This window comes from Saccostrea echinata, unplaced genomic scaffold, assembly GCF_033153115.1.
Source record: "Saccostrea echinata isolate AGI-Se365-2 ecotype Australia unplaced genomic scaffold, CSIRO_AGI_Sech_v1 ptg000054l, whole genome shotgun sequence".
NCBI classification, from domain to species: Eukaryota; Metazoa; Mollusca; class Bivalvia; order Ostreida; family Ostreidae; genus Saccostrea; species Saccostrea echinata.
Genome location: NW_026889803.1, coordinates 32,286,336 through 32,308,223, shown reverse-complemented (window position 1 = coordinate 32,308,223; position 21,888 = coordinate 32,286,336). Strand labels below are relative to the sequence as shown.

Below are 21,888 nucleotides of genomic sequence, written 5' to 3'. Positions count from 1 at the left end.
ATCCTAGTTCCGTTGAAAATCAACTTGTACATACTATTGTGTAAGTACTGTATGTGTCAATAAGCATGATAACCCTGTCTGTACCATCATCCCACTGAAATAAAATTTTAATTGAATCTTGCAACTTTTTCCTCATACAATACATGTGTACCTGACTTGTGACGTTGATCGATCGATTATTGACAACAAAAAGAGTTTGTCTTAGTCGGCAATCACGTGGAGAATAGCTCGTGCAGGTTTTCATAACTTACATAAATAAATTTAAGATGCATTTATCTGAATTTTTTATACAGCAATCTGTATTTTTTGTATAGTTACCTTAATCTGTACATTTTTTTACTCATTAATCTGTAAAATTTACACTTTAATCTGTAAAATTTATACTTCAGTTTTTATTTAATGATAAAAATTTTACAAAAGTGTAAAATTTACAGATTAAAGTGTGGAAAAAATGTCGAAGTGGCATTTATACTCTTCCTATTCACTTTTTTGGTAACAATTACAGTTCACATACTTAGAGTTAAAAATGAGTAAAAGATATTCAAAGAATAAAAGAGAAGTGTGAAGATACCGAACAGTCATTAATCATATCATGAAATTATGACTTGATATTTGAATTTTCTTGAATACGCAACTTTCGAGATTACCTCCCTTGATGCGCTCTTCATTCGCGGAGGGGAGTTTTGTTTCCGCGTAAACCGGAAGGTGGGGCCGTTTATTTACACTGGATACACTGCATCCTCATAATGCCGGTTTATCATTGCTGTGTGCTGGGATGCACTTCCTCCACTCAAAAGCAATTAAATCCAACTAAATATCCTCATCTCAAAGATGTAAATTTCTGTCTTTACCAAATAAATAGGGGCAGAAGAAAAGAAATCAGTGGATTAGAATGATACGACGATAGAAGACATGGGTCCTCCAACAAATATTACCGTTCACGGTAGCTCAGTCGGTAGAGCGCTCGCTTCGTGATCGGGAGGTCGTGAGTTCGAATCTCGGCCGCGACTGACCTAAGTCGATAAAAAATGGGTAGCAACTGTTCCTTCGCCATGCGCTCGGCACTTTGAAGTGAAAGTTGCGGGTCCTTCGGATGAGACCTTAAAAACCGAGCCCCCGTGTCACGGCAGGCGTTGGCACGATAAAGATCCCTCACTGCTCAATGGCCCTGAGTGCCGAGTAAAGGTCAAAATTTGAAGCCCTTCACCGGTATATGGTGACGTCTCTATATGAGTGAAAAATTCTCGAATGGGACGTAAAACAACATACAATCAATCAATCAATCCAACAAATATTCTCGTATCTGCTCATTACACTTTGACAGTCAGTGTGACAGGTCTATTCTTTTTCCTTACAATAATTTTAAAGAGTCCTCTAAGAAAAGGTTTTGTACAATCATTGAAGCTTCTTTTCACATAGTAGTCTGATAAAATTTTTGACTTTGTAAACAGGTTACTGATGCCCGAGAAAATCATCACTGCTTGACGGTTAAATCAATCTATTGTGTGAAAATTTAAGAAAAAATATATTTTAAAAATCTAGAAATGGTGCATGGATGTGTATTATTATAAAAAAAGTTACAAGATCCATAATTATGTATCATATTCATATTACAGAACAACTTGTAACTCCAGCAACACAGCCAAGCCTGTTCAAGATGGGATCGAACCAGTGACGGAATCTTGTGCAATATCCACACAAACCTCAGCTGAGTCATGCATCTATGAAGATGACTCAACTATATGTTGTTTGTGAAGTGGAGCTTTCTGATGCAAATTCTAATGGTATAAATTCATTCTAAAAATGAAAAAAGATATCTTAATGTTCAATTCCTATGGGTTTTTTTTTTTTTTTAAACTCATACAATGAGCTATAATTTTGTAAGTTGATTTTTAAGTTTTAATCAGTGGTCAGAAGTTTGAAGATGCTGAAAGAAGTCCCTCATTATCACTCCTACATAGCAACACCTCAGAGTTCAGCTCATGTCACAGAAATTTCCATGCAGACAGAACTGACCTTGAATGACATTACTAAATTGAGTGAGGAGAACACACATCTCAAAGCAAAGTTAGCTGAAAAATCTTCAGATTGTACACACAAGTACACTGAAGTTCATATTAGTAAAAAAAACTCTTTTCTCCTTAAACTTTCAGTAAGGCGTGACATTCTTGGCGATACCTAATTAGCGTCTCTCAAATGGTGACCTAGATTCTCATTGGTTAAGGAATTAAATATTAGCAACTTTAGATTGTTGTTAACAAACGATGAGATGACATAAGACACACCTCTTTCCTGTAAGAAACGATGTAATTGGTTCCTTGCGTCACTCGTTGACTCTGACTCATTTTTATCCCATGTGTATTTCACCCGTGAATGAAAAGTTCTGTAAATTTCTGTATTGATGAGCTAATCCGGCAACCAATGAGAATCTAGGTCACTATTTGAGAGACGCTAATTATGTATCGCCGAGAATGTCACGCCTTACTGAAATTTTAAGGAGAAAAGAGTTTTGTACTACATGTAAAAAGATGCTCGAGTTTCTGATTGACAATATATATGCAGTTTTTGGAGATCAGGCATTCCAATGATCTGTTGGAATTTCCATGGGTAGAAATTGTACCCCATTATTAGCAGACCTATTTCTGTATTCATATGAAGCAGAATTTATTCAAAAACTTCTACATGAGAAGAAGAAAACACTTGCTGTGGCCTTCGACTCGACATTTCAATATATTGACGACGTATTATCAATTAACAATAGTTACTTTCATTCATATGTCGACTCGATATATCCTAGTGAGCTTGAAATAAAAGATACCAAAGATTCTGACATATCTGTTTCATATTTAGATATTTTACTAGAAAAAGACATTAATGGTAACCTAACAACAAAGCTTTATGATAAATGTGATGACTTCAACTTTTCGTTAACTTCCCTCACTTAGGTAGCAATATACCCTTATCACTTGCATATAGGGTTTATATCTCTCAGTTGATTCAATACGCAAGAGCATGCTCTACGTATGAACAATTTCTAAAACGAGGCAAGCTATTGACAAACAAGTTGACGAAACGAGGATATCAACAGTCTCGTTTGAAGTCATCTTTTCGCAAGTTTTCCGGTCGATACAATTACCTTGTCAGCACATACAACCTGTCATTGAGTCAAATGCTGACTGACGTTTTTTCATACTGATTGTTAGGCCATTAAATTATTTATACACTGAACTGTCTACGGATGTTTCCGGTTTTTGTTTCCCGATCATGCCAAGGAGCACACAGCGGGTGTGACCGGTCCGCAGGGGATGCTCACTCCTCCATGGCACCTGATCCCACCTCTTAATATTGAGGTCCGGGTTTCCTCTGCTCCAAATTCGTATCGTTTCATTGGACTTTCGAGATTGAATACTGTTCGTTATCTTCATATTTCATTTTAAGAGATGCTTTCATTGAAATATAACAAAAAATGAGGCAAATGTTAGATCTTATACTGGTTTAACATCTCTTGCCCTGCTATAGATAGTTTTCGACTGGACTGAATTTAGCAAGAGTTATTTCCCGTTGGTCGCCTTGTTGGAGGTATACAAGCCCTAATTCCTTCTTTGTTCAACCAATTTAAACTTATCATACTGGGCAATTGGATAAAGATAACACACTTTTTCTTACGAATTAATGTTTACTCAAGCTTCCTTTAATTCGTAATTTTAGTATTTAAAAGATGTTTGCTCTTATATTACTGCAATACAAGTTTAAAATTGGTTGCTGAAAGAGGAAAATTCGCTAGTTGGACCTCCAATATGGCGGTCAACGGGAAATAACTCTTGCTTAATTCATGCCAGTCGAAAACTATCTATTAGGAATATTCAACATACTTGTTTACAAATGCCCTACTCTTAAGTATCGGTCTAGTCAAGTAAGTGCTGAAGAAAAAGGCTACCAGAAAAACCCAAGACATAAAAAAAACCTGGTCCCTCAAGAAAATTAGTAATGTCTCTTTTTCATGGATTCATATTGACACTTGTTCGTTTACGATTAGGAATTTATGAATTTTGCCTTGCAGATGTGTTTGGAATATCAAAATCTATTGTTTCACAAATTTTCATCACATGGATTACATTCATGTCAGATGTTTTTGGGTATCTAATAAGGTGGCCAACTAGAAATCAGGTCAGAAAATATATGCCAACGTCTTTCAGAAAGAATTATCCAAACACTCGTGCAGTTATAGATCGTACAGAGTTTTTCTTTCAGCGTCCTCGATCATCCACTGCTCAGGCAGCTACACACAGCAGTTATAAATCTAAGAATACAGATAAATACCTACTAGCTATATCCCCTACAGGAACTTTTATATTTGATTGATTGTATGTTGTTTTACGTCCCATTCGAGAATTTTTCACTCATATAGAGACGTCAACATATACCGGTGAAGGGCTTCAAATCTAGACCTTTACTCGGCACTTAGGGCCATTGAGCAGTGAGGGATCTTTATCGTGCCAACGCCTGCCGTGACACGGGGCCTCGGTTTTTAAGTTTGTATTAATGGTTTATGGTGGCAATGTATCAGACAGATTGATTTCACACGATCTGGCTTTTTTTGAGGAAGATGATGATATCATGTCTGATCGTGGGTTTACTATCAGAGATTTGCTAACAAATAAAAGAGCCAAATTAAACATTCCCCCTTTTAGTAGAAAGTGTGTTTGGGGAAAAAAGAAACGGTTAAATGCAGATGACATAGAAAAACAAACCAGAAAGATTGCCAAGCTTAGAATCCACGTAGAAAGAGTCATCTACAGACTAAAGTTATTCAGACTTGTTGGAAATATTATACTATGGTCTTTAAAACCAATTATGAATCAAATGGTATAAGTTGCGTCATTTTTATGCAGTTTGATGCCACCCTTGGTTAGACGGTAGTTGAATTTAAAAACCGAAGAAAAATACACTACATGTTTAGATAATTTTTAATGAAGTAATTTTTTATACTAGACTTACAAAAGTATTATTTGCTTGAATTATGCCAGGTTCATAAATAATACACATTATATGAAATTCTTCATATTTGTATTTTTATTAATATTTTATTTTAAAATGTGTCAATTATTATAGTACAATACTATAATACAATATTGTATTATATAAATATACAATATGTATTTCAAATATCATAAAGGTAATTTATATTCTACTGAGAGCTTGATATTATAGAGCAGATTTCATATAGTTTTCAGCAGCTATCTACACATGCATGAAATATTTGCCACTGAAAGCAAATGACAATTTCCCCCAACATTTTGAGCTTTTAATGCATAAGGAAATAATTTCCTTGCAGCTTTGGCAATAATTTGTTTTTTCAAAACAATTAAATCCATAGTGATGGATCAAAGTAAATTTTTCACTGTAAATGTTGTGTTTTCCATTTGTGACATCACCTTCTAAATACAAAACAAATTCACACCACTGTACATTTGCAACAGCCATTTGTGTTTGAATTTGATTATACCAATTTGAGTTCTCTTTCAATTTCATACACCCATTCTCATCCCTCTGAATATGATAATTTTCATTGAAAATCTGATCTAAAGTGTAATTTCTAAATTTGTATGGACATTTAATCTCAAGAATTCCTGTTCCACAACACTTACACTGCAAAATTCCATCTGGCGAAGCACCAAGATAACTAAAGGGTTATTAGAATCAATAATAAGACCTGATGAAATTTTCACTCTACCACCTTTGTGTTCTGCAAATACTTTTTTCATATAAATTTCTTGTCATAACTTCCCTTTCCTTACCATAAACGGTGGCAGGTGTTGAAAATGATGTACAGTCGTTGCTCAATATTTGTTTTACATTGTAGTTATACCCGGTCATTTCCTTTATAATTACAAGCATTGTGTAAGATAGATGAACCAATTCTCAAAAATCTGTATTTATACCAAAAGATCGAGTCTGATTGATGTTCAGTAAGCCTATTGATTTCACTACAATCTGTTTTACCAATGCATGTTGATACGTAGTCAAAAATTGATAAATTTTTAGTAGGGTCAAAGTTTGAAATGCACTCTTTCAAAGTTTTAGGTAGATTTTGTACATTGCTATCATCGATGGTTACATGTAAGTCAAATACTTCCATGATTTGGGAGTCAGAACCTGAGAATTGAATTACTCATTATATTTTTTTAATGAATGAAACTAAGGTGCAGCCTAATAAATCATCAATACTAATAATTACAGTGTTTTTTATTACATTGAAAAAAATAGTTTGCAACTATCTGTCATCTTTTTGAGACATGACACTGCAAATTGATTGTGGAAAAAAAAAATAAAATTAATTATACAAAATAAAATTGATCTTAATACCTTTATATCAAACTCATTTTAAAAATAAAAGGCTGGTTCCAGTAACTACCGGTATGTATTTTGACAGACATAAATTACAATTAAGAGACTTAGACAACAAAGATCTTTATTTCTTTCTGCCCAATTCCCAGGATATATAGATAAGACCTGCTTGAACAGAGATGCCCTAACAGCTTCGCACACTGAACTCGTTCATTAATCTTTAACTGGATGCATGTCCACTCATTACTCCCAAGGGACAAATGGATTTACTCTATCTGCTGTGTAATGCAAAAACTGTTTTTAATACTTTGTGATTTTTATTTTAGTTCTATTGAGTAGTTTTAACCTGTAGTTCACATTTTTGTACAGATGTTCTAGATTCTATGTCTCAAACCTTAGCCATGAACCCGAAATGACTTAGTTAATAAAAATGAAAAAAAAAAACCTGTAAAATGCAAAAAAAAAAAATTATCCAATCATGATGAAAATACCAGATGCACACCTTCATATAGGGAATAATAAGTGTACAAATTTTCAGACAAATCATTGCAACAGTTTCCAAGAAATGGTCCGGACAAAATCTCGTCTACAGAACAGACAGTCGGACATGCTGATTCCAATATCCCCCCCCCCTAAACTTCGTTTGCGGGGGGTATAACAATAGGGCCACAACATGTTAACATCCAACATCATCTCTAAAAATATATAATTTATCACAAAGATGCTTGAGGCTGCAAATGTTTTCTGTACCTATCTATCTTATTTTTATTTAATCCCTTACTTCTGGGTTTTGTTTCAATGAATATTTACAGTTATACCTCAGAAATAGTGCAATTATGTTTATTGTAAATGTGTATGGATGTGATAATCATGATAACTTATTATTAATGATATTTTTTTGTTTGTTTGTTTGTATGTTTAACGTCCCTCTCGAGAATTTTTCATTCATATGGAGACGCCACCACTTGCCGGTGGAGAGCTGCAAATTTTGTCCTATGCTCGGCACTTACGGCCATTGAGCAGGGAGGGATCTTCCTCGTGCCAGCACCTACTGCAACACGGGACCTCGGTTTATACTGTCTCATCCGAAGGACCGGTCTCCACGTCCCAGTGGGATTCGAACCCGCGACGTAAGGATCAACTCCGAACTTCGCGACTCTAGAGCAGACGCTCTAACCACTGCGCCACGCGGGCGACCATTAATGATATTTAAATTAATTGTCAAATATTGAATAGTTTAATGTATTTAATATGCTAATCAGCCAGCAGATTGTGACAATAATAAATCATGATCATAGACATTAAAGGATTATTTTTTTCTGCACTCGTGTAGCAGCAATGATTGTAATTTTAAAAATTATATTATTAATGATCAATAGTTAATTGATTTAGTTTTAAATTATAGTCATTATCTACCCAGTGCAATCACAGCCAGCAGAAGTGCAACTGCCATCAGTACAGTTCAAAAAACAGCAGGTCCTGTATGGATCGGCTGACAGTGACGTCTCTCTGATACATAGTGACTTAGTGACTCACATATAGATGGTTATGAGACAACTCATGACACTGCACGGAGTAAATGTGATTAGATGATCAAGTCTGTAACCCTGTTCAGACTTGTAATTTTGGAGTCGAATAGGAAACCAGGCATTAGCCTTAGACAGTAAATAAACAAATACGTCTGCCTGACATAATACTGGCACTTTTTTAAAATCATTGGTCCATTTTTTTAAATCCTGAGATTTCACAAGAGGAAACTGGACAACTTCTCCATCATTTATTACCCGACTTCTCTGGCGAAGAAAGTCTCCGGCGTCATCGTTAGATTTCAAGACGGGTAGAATAAAATTTAAAGCTTTTTTTTTTTTTTTTTTAGCTAATTCCCGTAGTTGATACACATTATAGTCACTAATAGTCATTCCCCGTTCAGTAAGAAATAATTTAAGCTGTGGTTTCAGCATTAAATCAATGTTTTGTGACATGGTTATCTTTTTGGCGTCTGTATATTGTTTACCATGACGGTATGTCCCACCTCCGCATCAACTGGCGTGTTATTCACGCCTTTTAAACAGGAAAGTTCCTATCTCGAAACCGGCGTGTTGAATATCATAAATGATGAAAAAATATTTTAAAGATTAAAAGTTTTCTTGCATTTGAACATTTTATTCCAGAGCCGAGAAAGTAAATTGACTTGTAGATACTCATACTTTTAATTTAATGCAATTTTGGATATATTGAATTACCTTGCAATTCCAGTTGAGCATTTTCCTTTATATTAAGCTGTTCATTGAAGTCTTAAACATAAATTAAAATTAAAACTGAACACATCAAATAATCTATTTACCGAGATATTTGTACAAAAAATATTATTAACAATTTTAATATCAAACTATTAGGAACACCTTGGAATTTTTAAGTATAATACTTTTTAATAAACTATGTAAGAGCAGCAGGTGGCATACCGAAAACAAGCACAAAGAAGTTTTGGAAGAAATGTGCAGATGATCTAAACAAAACCCGTAATACAACACGAACAGGTATCTTATATATCAGTCTATAAAGATGATATTCAATGTTTTCTTCTTTTTTTATTTCTCTTTGTCTCTGCCTTTTCTTAACAGTGTTATAGGCTGTGATGTCACAGTTGAGCTGTTGAACGTTCTGATTGACAATATCCATGTGGTTTTCGGAGACCAGATCTTCCAACAATCTGTTGGGATTCTAATGGGTACCAATTTGCTCCCCGTTGTTAGCAGACCTATTTTTGTATTGATAAGCAGCAGAATTTATTCAAAATCTTATACATGAGAAAAGAATCTCTTGCTGTGGCGTTCATCTCGACATGTCGATATATCGACGACATTTTATCAATTAACAATTATAGTTATTTCCATTCATATGTCGACACGATATATCCCAGTGAGCTTGAAATAAAAGATACCACAGAGTCTGACACATCTGTTTCAGATTTGGATATATAACTAGAAAAAAAAACATGATTGGTAATCTAACAAAGCTTTATGATAAACGTGATGACTTTAACTTTTCATTTGTCAACTTCCCTTACTTATGCAGCAATTTACCCGTATCACCTGCATATGGGGTGTGTATCTCTCAGTTGATTCGATACGCAAGAGCATGCTCTACGTATGAACAACTTCTAAAACGAAGTAAGTTATTGACAAGTTGATGAAACAAAAATATCAACAGACCCGTTTAAAGTCATTTCGTAAGTTCTATGGTCGATACAATGACCTTTTCAGTAAATATAGTCTATCATTGAGTTATATGCTGACTGACGTTTTTCATACTAATTGTTAACCCATTATACATAAACTGAATTGTCGATGTTTTTTCCGTTATTTACCGACAAGGAGCACACAGCGGTACGTGTGATCGGTCGGCAGGGATGCTCACTCCTCCATGGCACCTGATCCCACCTCTTATGTTTTTGGAGGTCCGTGTTTGCTCTTCTCCCGATTTGTATTGTTTTAATGGAGTTTGAGCTTGAATACTGCTCGTTATCTCCATATTTCATCTTAGCAATTGTGAGATTGAAAACATTGTAACATGGATTTTAGCATTACATTTGGGAGGAAATTTACTGTTTCAGTCTCTATCAAGATGGTTTATTCACTATCTCTATCTTATGACAAGGCAGAAATCATTTTTACTTACTTTGATATTATTTCACACTGTGTCAGAATGTCATTTTGGTACGCTTTCACAGTGTGAAAGAATATCACTTTTATTCAACAAGAGGCAAAAGGGCCTTAACGGTCACCTGAGTACAACAATTTAGAGGATCCATAAACTGATAAATGAAGCTTTGTTGCCCAAAAGCAAGGAAAATAGTACAATTAAGATCAACAAAATAATTGGTCTAGTATCTTTCTATCTGTCCCCATTTTTTATCACTAAAAGATAAGTTATTTTTTTTCATTTTTATTCATCTATTATTTCCAAGTCTACCTGATTATTAAAACTATGACAGTCCTTTTGTATTATGCAATAAATGTTCTTGCACAATTCTCTTATTCTATTAACCTTTCAAATACATTATCTACATTGATTAGTAATCAAAGGTGAATGGCAAAGGGGAGTACAAATTAATAGAGCACTGGCCAGGACCAAAACACTTGACTAAATGGTCTAGATGTTCAAACTTCTGGTAAAAATACCTTGCTTATTAAAACTTTTACTCTGTTTGCTTCCAGTATGCCCAGGAGCAGAGGAGATTTTCAAAGAAATAATGCATTTTCGCTATTAAACACAGCCCTACCCTAACACCAGAACCCATGACCTAGGGTCATGAAAATTTACAAATTTGGAAGAGGTACCCTCGTCATCATAACTATGCAATTAGTTGAAGATTTTCAAAGAGTTCACACATTTTCACTATATAATCAAATAGAGCCCCCCTTTCAGAGAAACAACAGAACCTCTGGGACCACAAGTTTTAAAAAAAATTGTAAAAGCATCCTTGCTCATCATAACTATACACTTGTTTCTTTGCTTTATAACCAGGAGTAGAAAGAAATATTTTGAAAGAAATTATGAATTTTCACTATATAATCAATAAAGTCCCCCCTTTCACCAGAACCCCTGACCCAGGGGCCATGAAATTCATAATTTTGGAAGAGGCGGCCATGCTCATCATAACTATGTACTTACTTAGTATATTTCATACACAGGAGCAGAGAAGAAATTTTCTCAGATTTAATGCATTTTCACTATATAATCAATAGAGCCCCGCCCCAACACCAGAACCCCTGATCCAGGGGCCATGAAATTCACAATTTTGGAAGAGGCAACCATGCTCATCGTAACTATGTACTTAGTTAGTTTATCTAATACCCATGAGCAGAGAAGAAGATTTTCAAAGAAATAATGCATTTTCACTATATATTCAATAGAGCCCCGCCCTAACACCAGAACCCCTGACCCAGGGGCCATGAAATTCACAATTTCCGTAGAGGCACGTTTGCTCATCATAACTATGTACTTGGTTAGTTTATTTCATACCCAGGAGCAGAGAAGATTTTCAAAGATTTAATGTATTTTCACTATATAATCAATAGAATCCCACCCTAACACCAGAAACCCTGACCCTGGAGCCATGAAATTCACAATTTTGGAAGAAGCAGTCTTGCTCAACACAACTATGTACTTAGTTAGTTTATTTAATACCCATGTGCAGAGAAGATTTTCAAAGAGATGATGCACTTTCACTATATGATGTATATAGCCCCACCCTAGTACCACAACCCCTGATCCTTGGGCCATAAATTTCACAATTTTGATAGAGGACTCAATCCTTATTACAATCATGTTTGACTGCTTGATGTCCAGGAGTAAAGAAGATTTTTAAAGATTGCATTAATTTTGGTGGTTTTAGCCCCACCCCTCAGGCCCCAGGGGATGGGGGGGGGGGGCAGGGACCATGAAATTAACAATTTTAGTTCCCCTTCACCCATAGGTGCTATATGCCAAAATTGGTTGAAATTGGTTGAGCGGTTTCAGAGGAGAAGCTAAAAATGTTCCAATATTAACGCACGACGAACGCCGTCGGACAAAAATGGATAGCAATAGGTCACATGAGTGACTCAGGTGACCTAATAAATAATTCATATTATTATACTTTCATGTTAAATACTAAAATCTGATTGGTTTAGATGCATTTAACAATCAGTAATATTACCCTCAGCGTTAGCAACACACTTGACAACGGGTAACATTACGAAAATGTCACATGCGTTCAAATCATGCGCGTACGGTTCACCGTAGAATTCTCAAATCGTCAGTTGTGCGTTTGAAAGAAGCCGAATAGACGACGTCAATAAAAGCGATGTAGCTTACTTGAAAACAACAAACAACAGACGAAACATCCTTGCGAGTGCAAACTTTAGATGATAAAGGACTTTTTGAGTAGCAAACAAACAATAAAGAGGTTTTTTTTAAAAATCTTTTCCGAAGCTTTCTTATTGAGAAAAATAGAAGCGGGGAGTTTGAAAGCTTTCTAAGCGTGATCTTAACGACGATCTCCGAATTTTTTTATGACATCCGAAATCAATAAGACATTCAGTATAATAAAATAAATAGTGCACGTTTTTGAGGGTAACAGTTGAAATAGACACCCCTCAAAACCATTGTCAACCTCCGCTGACCCGTCGGTTGACAATGGTTTTCCGAGGGGTGTCAATTTCAACTGTTACCCTCAAAAACGTGCACTATTTATATAGTATTACACTATTAAAAATGTTTTATACACACATATATGTATATAAATAATAATATATATAAAACATGATTTAACAAACAGGTAGTTTAGATTTAGATAGGTTTTTGGATCAATCCAGTCTCAGTGTCAGGTATATTACATATGTATGAAATTTGTCCATAAGCCCAGATTTGTCGATGGAAAACTTAATGGAGGACTTTGATTCTGCACAGGGCATCAAGCAACAGCAAATAAATATTTTAGTTAATCAGTTTTTGCAAACAGATGTACATGTATACAGTTATCAAAAGAATTTTTTATCCAAAAAGAATCAATTATTTTATAGAAATTAAATGATTTAATTATATCTCAGCTTGCACCTGCCATTATTCAAACACTAAAACTGAAGCATTTTAAATGAACAATTTAAAATTCTACTGCTCATATATCAGACATAATAAAATCAGTGTCAGAACACATCAGATCAGTTTTTTTTATGTAAAGGTCAAATGTATTTTTTGCCACTGGATTTTCACTCCCCACAAGAATACTACCATGTGTTTTCTATGAAGTTCATCATAATTTTGGATGTTGGTGGTTGATGCACACTAACAACATATATCTTTCATGTGACAGCATTAGCAGAATAGTATGCCACCTCCACTGGTGTGGTACAAGCCACAGTCTAAAGAATGTTCGTTGCAGAATAAAGACGGAAAACCATCAACCATTTGAAGATCAACTTGGGTGTACTTTCCGAAAGAAAAATTTTGGATCAATAAAATAAAAAAAAATATTTGACTCTAATCCTTGATCTTAAGATACTGGTTGACAAATTCGGAATGGTTTCCTTTCAGCTGAATCCTCCCTGTGCGATCTGATTCCATCCAGACTACGAAGCCAAGCCTCTTTTAATCATCTTTCCCTTTTTTACTGACGCCTACCATTAAATAAAATGACCTCAAGAACTGTTCAAAGTGACTGCTCATCTCTGATATTCTGATAAGCTTAATTCAGGAGGCTCATTATGCACCCTGCAGGGTTGGCCTAGGAGCGGCTCGTTCAGCAATCAGAATATCCATGTCAAATAGCTTAAACAAATAATCAGCAACACCTTGACAGTCCCATACAATGTCCTATGGTCTGGCCCCCATCATGATAAGTGTACACACAGGCCCTTAGATCGCTTAGAAAAAAATTAAGGTGTTAAAAAAATAAAGGTATGGAACTCCTTTCATAGGGTACTCACATTCGCCAATAAAATCCTTTTAAATCAAATGATTTCTTTTTTATACACCCCAATTTTTTAAGCGATCCAAAGGCCTGTGGTGTACAGCATCAATATTAGTTAAGTATTCTCAGCCAAATTTTTTGTACAACTCTGCAGCATGCCGAAATGGAGTGGATGGTTGAAAAACCGAGTCACATATACCTGTCCTCTGAAAAATGTATCTGTGTGAGACCCACCTTCTGGTATATCTACAATCAAAGCCACTGATGGCGTTAAAGAACCCTTTGAAGCCACATCATGATCTAGAGCACATAAAGATGTGGATTCTGGCACAATGTTCTTCTTTCCTCTTACACCACTAGGTTCTCCACAGTCTATTTTACCCCAAGGCAAATAAAGCACGTTTCATCTCTGTTCATTACACTATACTCCCTCATGTTCAGAAATATAGCTGTACAATAATATATGTTTATCAACATGGGGCGCTCTCAGGTGTCTGGACTGCACTTCATGCTGCAAGATTATTTTTCCCTTGTATAATTTTGCAGTTTAAATATAAGAATTTTGTTTTTGCACAAATGCAAAACGTACAGTGCTCTCTGATGGTATTGATGTTCAATATCAGCATTTCTTTGCTGATTGCTCTATCAAATCTCTTACCGAGATATACTTGCTAATGTGCAACATCACCATGCCGACATTCATCTGCTGCTGTTACTGTAGAAACTTCTTCCTCCAACTTCTTAAAAAACACATCGAATGTATCATTTGGTCGACCCTTGTTAAAAGTTTTCATGTGTATCACCATATCATAATCTTCACACATAATTGCCTGTCTCAGTCTAGCATCTATACCAGGGATCTGAGATGCTGTAGCTTGTAAATCTTATATGGTACCAATTTTGATGCACCAGATGCGCATTGCAACAAATTATGTCTCTTCAGTGATGCTCATGCCGAAACGTTGGAAGTACTGGGCTGTAGAGACCCTCTGGGACTAACACTCCACTAGCAGAGGAGTCGACCCAAGGGTCATAATGCAAATCTTTTACGGTACCAATGTGGATGCACCAGATGCGCATTTCGACAAATTATGTCTCTTCAGTGATGCTCATGCCGAGACGTTGGAAATTCGAAATATTAAAAAAAATGAACAGCTGAAATAGGGGTTGCCAAAGACTGGAGCCAAATACGTAGAAGGATCATCTAAATGTCAAATCAGAGTACATAGCCCTCAATATAAATTCTGGGATGTGGATAAAACTTTGATAGGTCTTCTTGAATTCTTGTCTCATTTCTAGGGTAAAATATTCTGGTAACATGCCCTCAAGGATTTTATGAACTCTGATAGTTGACGAAATCATTTCATCAGTTGACCTGTCATCGGGTACTTTCCACAAAAAATATCTTTCCCAATTCCTGACCTTGGGTCATATTCTAAGACATCAACAGCAAAAGATATTGTAATTTCTGCTATAAACCAAATTTTTTGCATTTTGTCAAAGTCTATCGCTGTATATTCTTCTGACTTTAGAGAACTTGTTCTACAATAATATTAAATTAATTATTCTTTTACAGGTTTGTCATTCATTGGTAAATTTTAACAACAGATTGTGTTCCCATTTGGCGCACTGGGGGAGATAATGATTGTCGAAATTTCTGTTGTTCACTTGACTGATCAAGGTATGAGGCATATGACTGTAAACAAATGGCTAACTTCTGCAAATCACTGCAAATGATTGTCCACTGACTGACATAAGTTGATGCTGACAGTCTAAATAATATATTGGAGTGCCGTTTAAGTTCATTAGCGCTCAAACCAGGTGCTGTTTATCTTTTCTTCTTGAAATCGTTTTAATCGTAAGGTTACCATTAAGATCTGTTTCATTTAAAATATCCAAATATGAAACAGATGTGTCAGAATCTGTGCTATCTTTAATTTCAAGTTCACTAGAATATATCGAGTCGATATATGAATTGAAGTAACTAATGTTAATTGATACTATGATAATTGATACTTCATATGAATACAAAAATATGTCTACTAATAACGGGGCGCAATTGGTACCCATAGGTTTTCCGACAGATTGTTGGAAAACCTGATCTTTAAAAACTTGATACTGTAAAATCACCTATTTTCGTGGGGTCAAAGGTTTGAAGAAAAATTATTGGTTCATGGGAATTTGATTTCGTGTTTGAAGAAGTGCTGAGTTTATATATAATTGAAATTTGACATTTCGTGGAGGATATGAATTCTTTGATCTCTTCATACCACAAAAGCCGTCACGGTAGCTCAGTCAATAGCCCGTGATCGGAAGGTCATGTGTTCGAATCAAGGCCGCGACTGACCTGAGTCGACAAAAAGAAATAGGTAGCAACTGTTCCTTCGCCAAGCGCTCGGCACTTTGAAGTGAAAGTTGCTGGTCTTTTGGATGAGACCTTGAAAACCGAGGCCCCGTCTCATGGTAGGCGTTGGCACGGTAAAGAACCCTCTCTGCTCAATGGCCCTGAGTGCCGAGTAAAGGTTTAAATTTAAAGCCCTTCACCGGTATATGGTGACGTCTCTATATGAGTGAAAAATTTTCGAACGGGACATAAAACAACATACAATCAATCAATCATTTAAGATATCGTTATAAAGGCGGTCCTTTGCTTTAGGAAATAATGACATTATTCAATCTTTAAAAAAAATAAAGATAGTTCGTAATTTTATTAAAACGTGTTTTAGTATAGGGCATAAATAACACAACTTACCACTGTATCTGGCTTGATCAGTGGTTAGCACAGGGTGAAACTTTGCTATTCAGTAAACTGAAAGGTGACTGATAGATTACTAAAATGTGACTGAATGGCAGAGCTCTGCCATTCAGTCACCTTTCCAGACCTTTCAGTGACCATTCTGCTCACTGAGAGAAGGAGTTTCATCCTCTGTAGAGGGGCAGGCTTTTTCACTTCCATCGAAGATTTCATTAGAACAACATGCTTAGGTTCTGTCAAAATCATGTACAACCTTTATCCTGTCGACAAGGAGAAAATGACTCAGTTCCACCTGCCCTAGAGACCTAATTCTCGCTACTTTTTAGAAGTTTTCAACTATCCCCCGAGGAAATTCATCTCCCACCGGTTCTGTGACGATTGCTTAAACATCATACCAGGTATGTGTAGGGTTAAACTGACGCACAATGTTCTGGACCAATACTTTAGACGAAACATGTAATAAACCAGTGACTTGCCAGACATCTATTGACCAAATAGCATAAGATTTCAGACGGTGGGGCCTAAGTAAAAACAATCCGGGAGGAGAAGGAAGATCATTGACGAAACCTGATCTGGAAGGTTAAGAACGTGATGAATAGCGACAGATGTCGCACAAGTAGAAAAATATGCAGTTTTGGGGTTTAAAAACAAACCAAATTATAATACTATACTAGTTTTATAGTTTCCTTGATAGACAAGAAACGATACATGGATATCTGTAATGAATGGATAAGGTAACACAAACTGTGAGCGTGCATTATTTATGATATCTGTGACGCCGAATACTTTGCTTTAATTGCGCCGTGATTCCTTGATAGGTCGAAAATATAACTCAAAACCATGAATTTACAATAATTTTAAATGAAATTTTCTTGAGCACTAAAGAAAAGATGCTTTTATAATATGTGTACTTTTGTCATCAAATATTTTTTTTTGATGATTTTTTTTTAACATCCCTCGCAGTATATTGTTTCTGTTTTTTAATTGGTAAATTATATCCTTTAAATACATTTTCCGGTCTCTTTGAAGATGATAGTTGCAGTATATTTACTTTATGTTTGTTTTACATGTACATACTTGGTATGCAGATGTGGAATCAGAGGAAATACTAATTTATACCTGATTTTTTTTAGTCAGGAATCACGGCCTCATCTGGAAATTATACCAGCTACCCACTTTCAAAAACTGAGACCACCACTGAAGCAGAAGAAATTTATTCTAACATCTTTTGGACCATTCGTTTTTCATGAGCTATAAAAACAGAGTCAATTAATGTCATTTTGAAAATCTAAACAAGGGGTGATTTTACTGATTATTTATTTCATGATTCAGAATTTTAATAAGACATTTCAAGAAAATTGTCAAACAAATGGAATTGATTGATTGATTGTATTTTGTTTTACGTCCCATTCGAGAATTTTTCACTCATATAGAGACGTCACCATATACCGGTGAAGGGCTTCAAATTTTGACCTTTACTCGGCGCACTCATGGCCATTGAGCAGTGAGGGATCTTTATCGTGCCAACGCCTGCCGTGACATGAGCCCTCGGTTTTTAAGGTCTAATCCGAAGGACCCGCAACGTTCACTTCAAAGTGCCGAGCAGTTGCTACCCATTTTTTATTGACTTAGGACTGTCGCGGCCGAGATTCGAACTCACGACCTCCCGATCACGGAGCGAGCGCACTACCGACTGAGCTACCGTGAAAGGTCAAATGGAATTGAATGCATCATCAAAATTATCAGAAATTCAGATAAGCTATCTTTTCAGCAAAAATTATGATGACCTTAAACAATTTTCATTTCAGAATGTCATACAGGAAATGAGGCAGTGTCACTAGATCTCCTCAAATTGTTACTAGCAGTGGCATTCCCTAGTAACCGCATAGGTACTGTCTCCTCCCTCAAAAAAGTCTCATCTACAGTTTTCTCACGTTTTCGAGATTTCATGGGCTTTCTCGATTGCAGAGAGTAATAAGTATTGTTGTGAAGGAGCAGTTTCATGAAAAGATTTTTGACAGACTACAGATATTATATAGGATGTTTCAACATCCTCAGATGTTTTTCCTGATTACTTGATGATATTAGGGGACATTTTAACAATGAGGTCATAGCACTATTGCATGCCGGGGAATCATTTAGATGTTTATTTTACAGTCGGTGTCAAGAATGAAAAACAAGACTCAAGTTTGCAATTGGTTTGCATCTTGTGTCATCACCCAGGCATTAACTTTTCCAGATTTGCTTGATGTTTCACAGGGGAAAACAAGAAAGCTAAATGTTTCTCATTTCCTGCCAACTGCATATGATGAAAGATAACTGAGTGATGATTACAAGGTCTTCATTTCAAGAATAGTCAAGACCTTCTTTCCCAAATTAACATTCCTTTATGAGGGGCAGACAAAACATATATAGGGTCAGTATTCACAAAAGTCTTCAAATAGAAATAAATTGTAATATCAACTAAAGTTCTACCACTGAATGAACAAAAATATGAAGACTGTGTTAAAATTCTCATTGAATATGAGAATACTTAAGAGAACATCTTCCGACAAGCTGGCACTGACCTTGACCAAGCTAGAACAATTCTTATTGGTGGGGATCATTTAACAAGTGAAAGGTTCTCTGAGACCAGGAGTCTTAAATCAGGTTGTTTTCCTGCCAAAGAAAGATTTGACCACCTTTTCCCAATTATACCTTGAGATTTAGCATACTACCATGAACTTTCTAAAACTTATTGTCTCCCACCTATACAACAAATATAGCAGTGACAAAGGTACAGTTGAAGGTGAGTGTTGAGGCAAAGAGAAAATGTCAAAGATGTTAAAAACAATTATGCCCAGGACAAGGACTCTTTTTGTCCCTTCTAAAAGCATCTGTAGTTGAGGCTCTGTGCTCTTTCTTTGGCATAAACCTAAAGTTGGACAATCCCACAAAACAAGCCCCCCCCCAGATTTATTCAAGGGAGAGAGAGAGAAAATTGGGTACAGAAAACTTTAGACGAATATTTCAACCAAGATGTATTTGAACGAAATTCAGATGCCTCCCTTTCAAATATGCGTGAAATTAAAGAACGTAGTAATATTCCTTTAATATTTCACTTCCGGGGAAAACATCCTTGTACGATACTCAAAACACAAGGTCAGATCTGCTGATGATGATGAGGTAGACATGATAGAAGATCTTCGAGAGATTAGGCCCTTTGAAGCCAAGTATGGTAGATCCTTTGAGCAGTTTGAATAGGTTCTGCTCGTTTTATGTTAAGCTGGATAGGAATCGTATAGATCACCACAAATATTTGCTAGATTTTGAATATGCATAAAATGTGTAATTGCTCTGTTAGGACTTACGCCATTCGAATTGTCAAGGTATTTTTTGCAAAGGTTATGTGCTTACACGAACTTAATGGTCAAGTTTGAATTTCAGTTGGTTTTTATACTGCAAGTTGTCTGGAATCATTCCAGCTTCCAGCTGCCTGTTTCTACTACTTTGTATCGAGTACTCATTACAAGTAATGAAAATTCATTTTCAGATATGGGAAGATGGAAATAAGATGCTTTTCTTTAATTCATTCATATGTGTAATATTTTGAATACATTCCTTAATTTTGAATATATATTCTTATTTGGATTAGAAGATTAGGTGAAAGGTATACTTTGACTGATGTTGCTGTGACATAAAAGCAGTCAAGTAGGCTGGCAGTGGTAGGTTTATCTCGTATAGATATGGGGTAATAATCATCAGTGCAATGTAGTCAATCAGGTCATCTTTCATTACAAATATTTGGTATATGTAATGTATAATTTGAATTTAAATTATTAATAATGCATATTAATGAAGCTTTGGGAAATACCAAAACATTGACGATTTATCTGATTCATATGATTCAAGCAGTAATGTTATTTATCTCTAATTCAGGGACACATTTGTATCTAAATGGTAAATGTCTACATCAACATTTCAATTAATCTCATGCTTTAAGTTCAGAAGACCCCCTCTTTATGACGATCTATTTCCTTTTGTCCACAAACACATCATGGCAGCCAAAATTGAATTTTGGCGGTCTGGTCCCTGTTGTTTATATACGAGGGGTGATCAAAAAGTTCGCGAACTAATTGAATAACTTCCTTCAAAGATATAAAATGAGGTTTCAGTGTTCAGTTTTAAAGTAGTCCTCTCCAATTTTAATGTACATCTGCCATTGTTCTGCCCATGCGCGAATCACGTGATCCAGGAGGTCACGTGACATGCTTCACCGAAGCTAAGAGATTTTTCCGAGTCTTATATTTCTTACCTGCAAGTAATTTTGTATAACAAGAACAGACCATCTGTCAGAAATGGACAAATCTCGGCAATAGGATGGGTGGATAATGATATCCCTTCCCAGAATTAGCATGGTGATCATCACAACCCGAGTCCTCTGTCTCGGGAGCGTCGATTATCCAATGTGGAAAAAGTATGGGCGCCTTCTTTTTTTCATATCTCATATGTTTAAAGTCTAAAGTAAACGATATTTTAGGGATTTAATAATTATACGAGGGTGATCAAAAAGTTCGCGAACTAATTGAATCACTTCCATAAAAGAAATAAAATTAGGTTTTAGTGTTCATTATTTTTCAAAGAAGTCCTCTCCAATTTTAATGCACATTTGCCACCGTTCTGCCCATGCGCGAATCACGTGATCCATGCGGTCACGTGACATGCTCTTTAGCGTTCTGTTCACAGGATCTGAAAGATTTTTTCGAGTCATATTTCTTATCATGCAAGTTATTTTTTAAAACAAAAACAGTCCATTTGTCAGAAATGGCCAAATCTCGGAAATAGGATGGATGGATAAGGATATCCTTTTCCATAATGAGCATGGTGACCATCATAACCCGCGTTCTCTGTCTTAGGAACGTCGTTTATCTAATATGGATATAGTATGGGCGCCTACTTTTTATCATATCTGATATGTTTAAAGTCTAAAGTAAACGATTATTTAGGGGTTTAAGAATTATATTATTGTTAAGATATTCAACTATTTTTCTAACTGTAACTTGTCGATCTTTCATATCAAATTGATCTACTAAGGACACATCTCTACCTCAGCTTGCTTTCACATGGCAACAAAACAAACACCATTTTTAACCCCCTCCCTTCCTTCACTAAAACACTCAATCCAATTATTGATTGAACCTCTGGCAAGTCTTTTGTCTTCATAATCCTTGTACAAAACATTATATGCTACTGCAAAGAACTTTCCAAGATATACGTTAAACTTTTCAGCCGTTCGTTGCTCGAGTACGACTGAGTGAACCATTTTTTGTAACAAGTCACCTACATATTGACA

The 21,888-nt window shown here is 35.7% G+C and overlaps 1 long non-coding RNA gene across 1 annotated transcript; it reads left to right on the top strand.

Annotated features, from left to right (window-relative positions):
• Positions 1-1,292: 1,292 nt before the first annotated feature.
• On the top strand, positions 1,293-1,950 carry LOC133205968 (uncharacterized). Its single transcript, XR_009723683.1, has 3 exons — positions 1,293-1,384; positions 1,617-1,784; positions 1,898-1,950. It is a non-coding gene; the product is annotated as an uncharacterized LOC133205968 (long non-coding RNA).
• Positions 1,951-21,888: the final 19,938 nt, after the last annotated feature.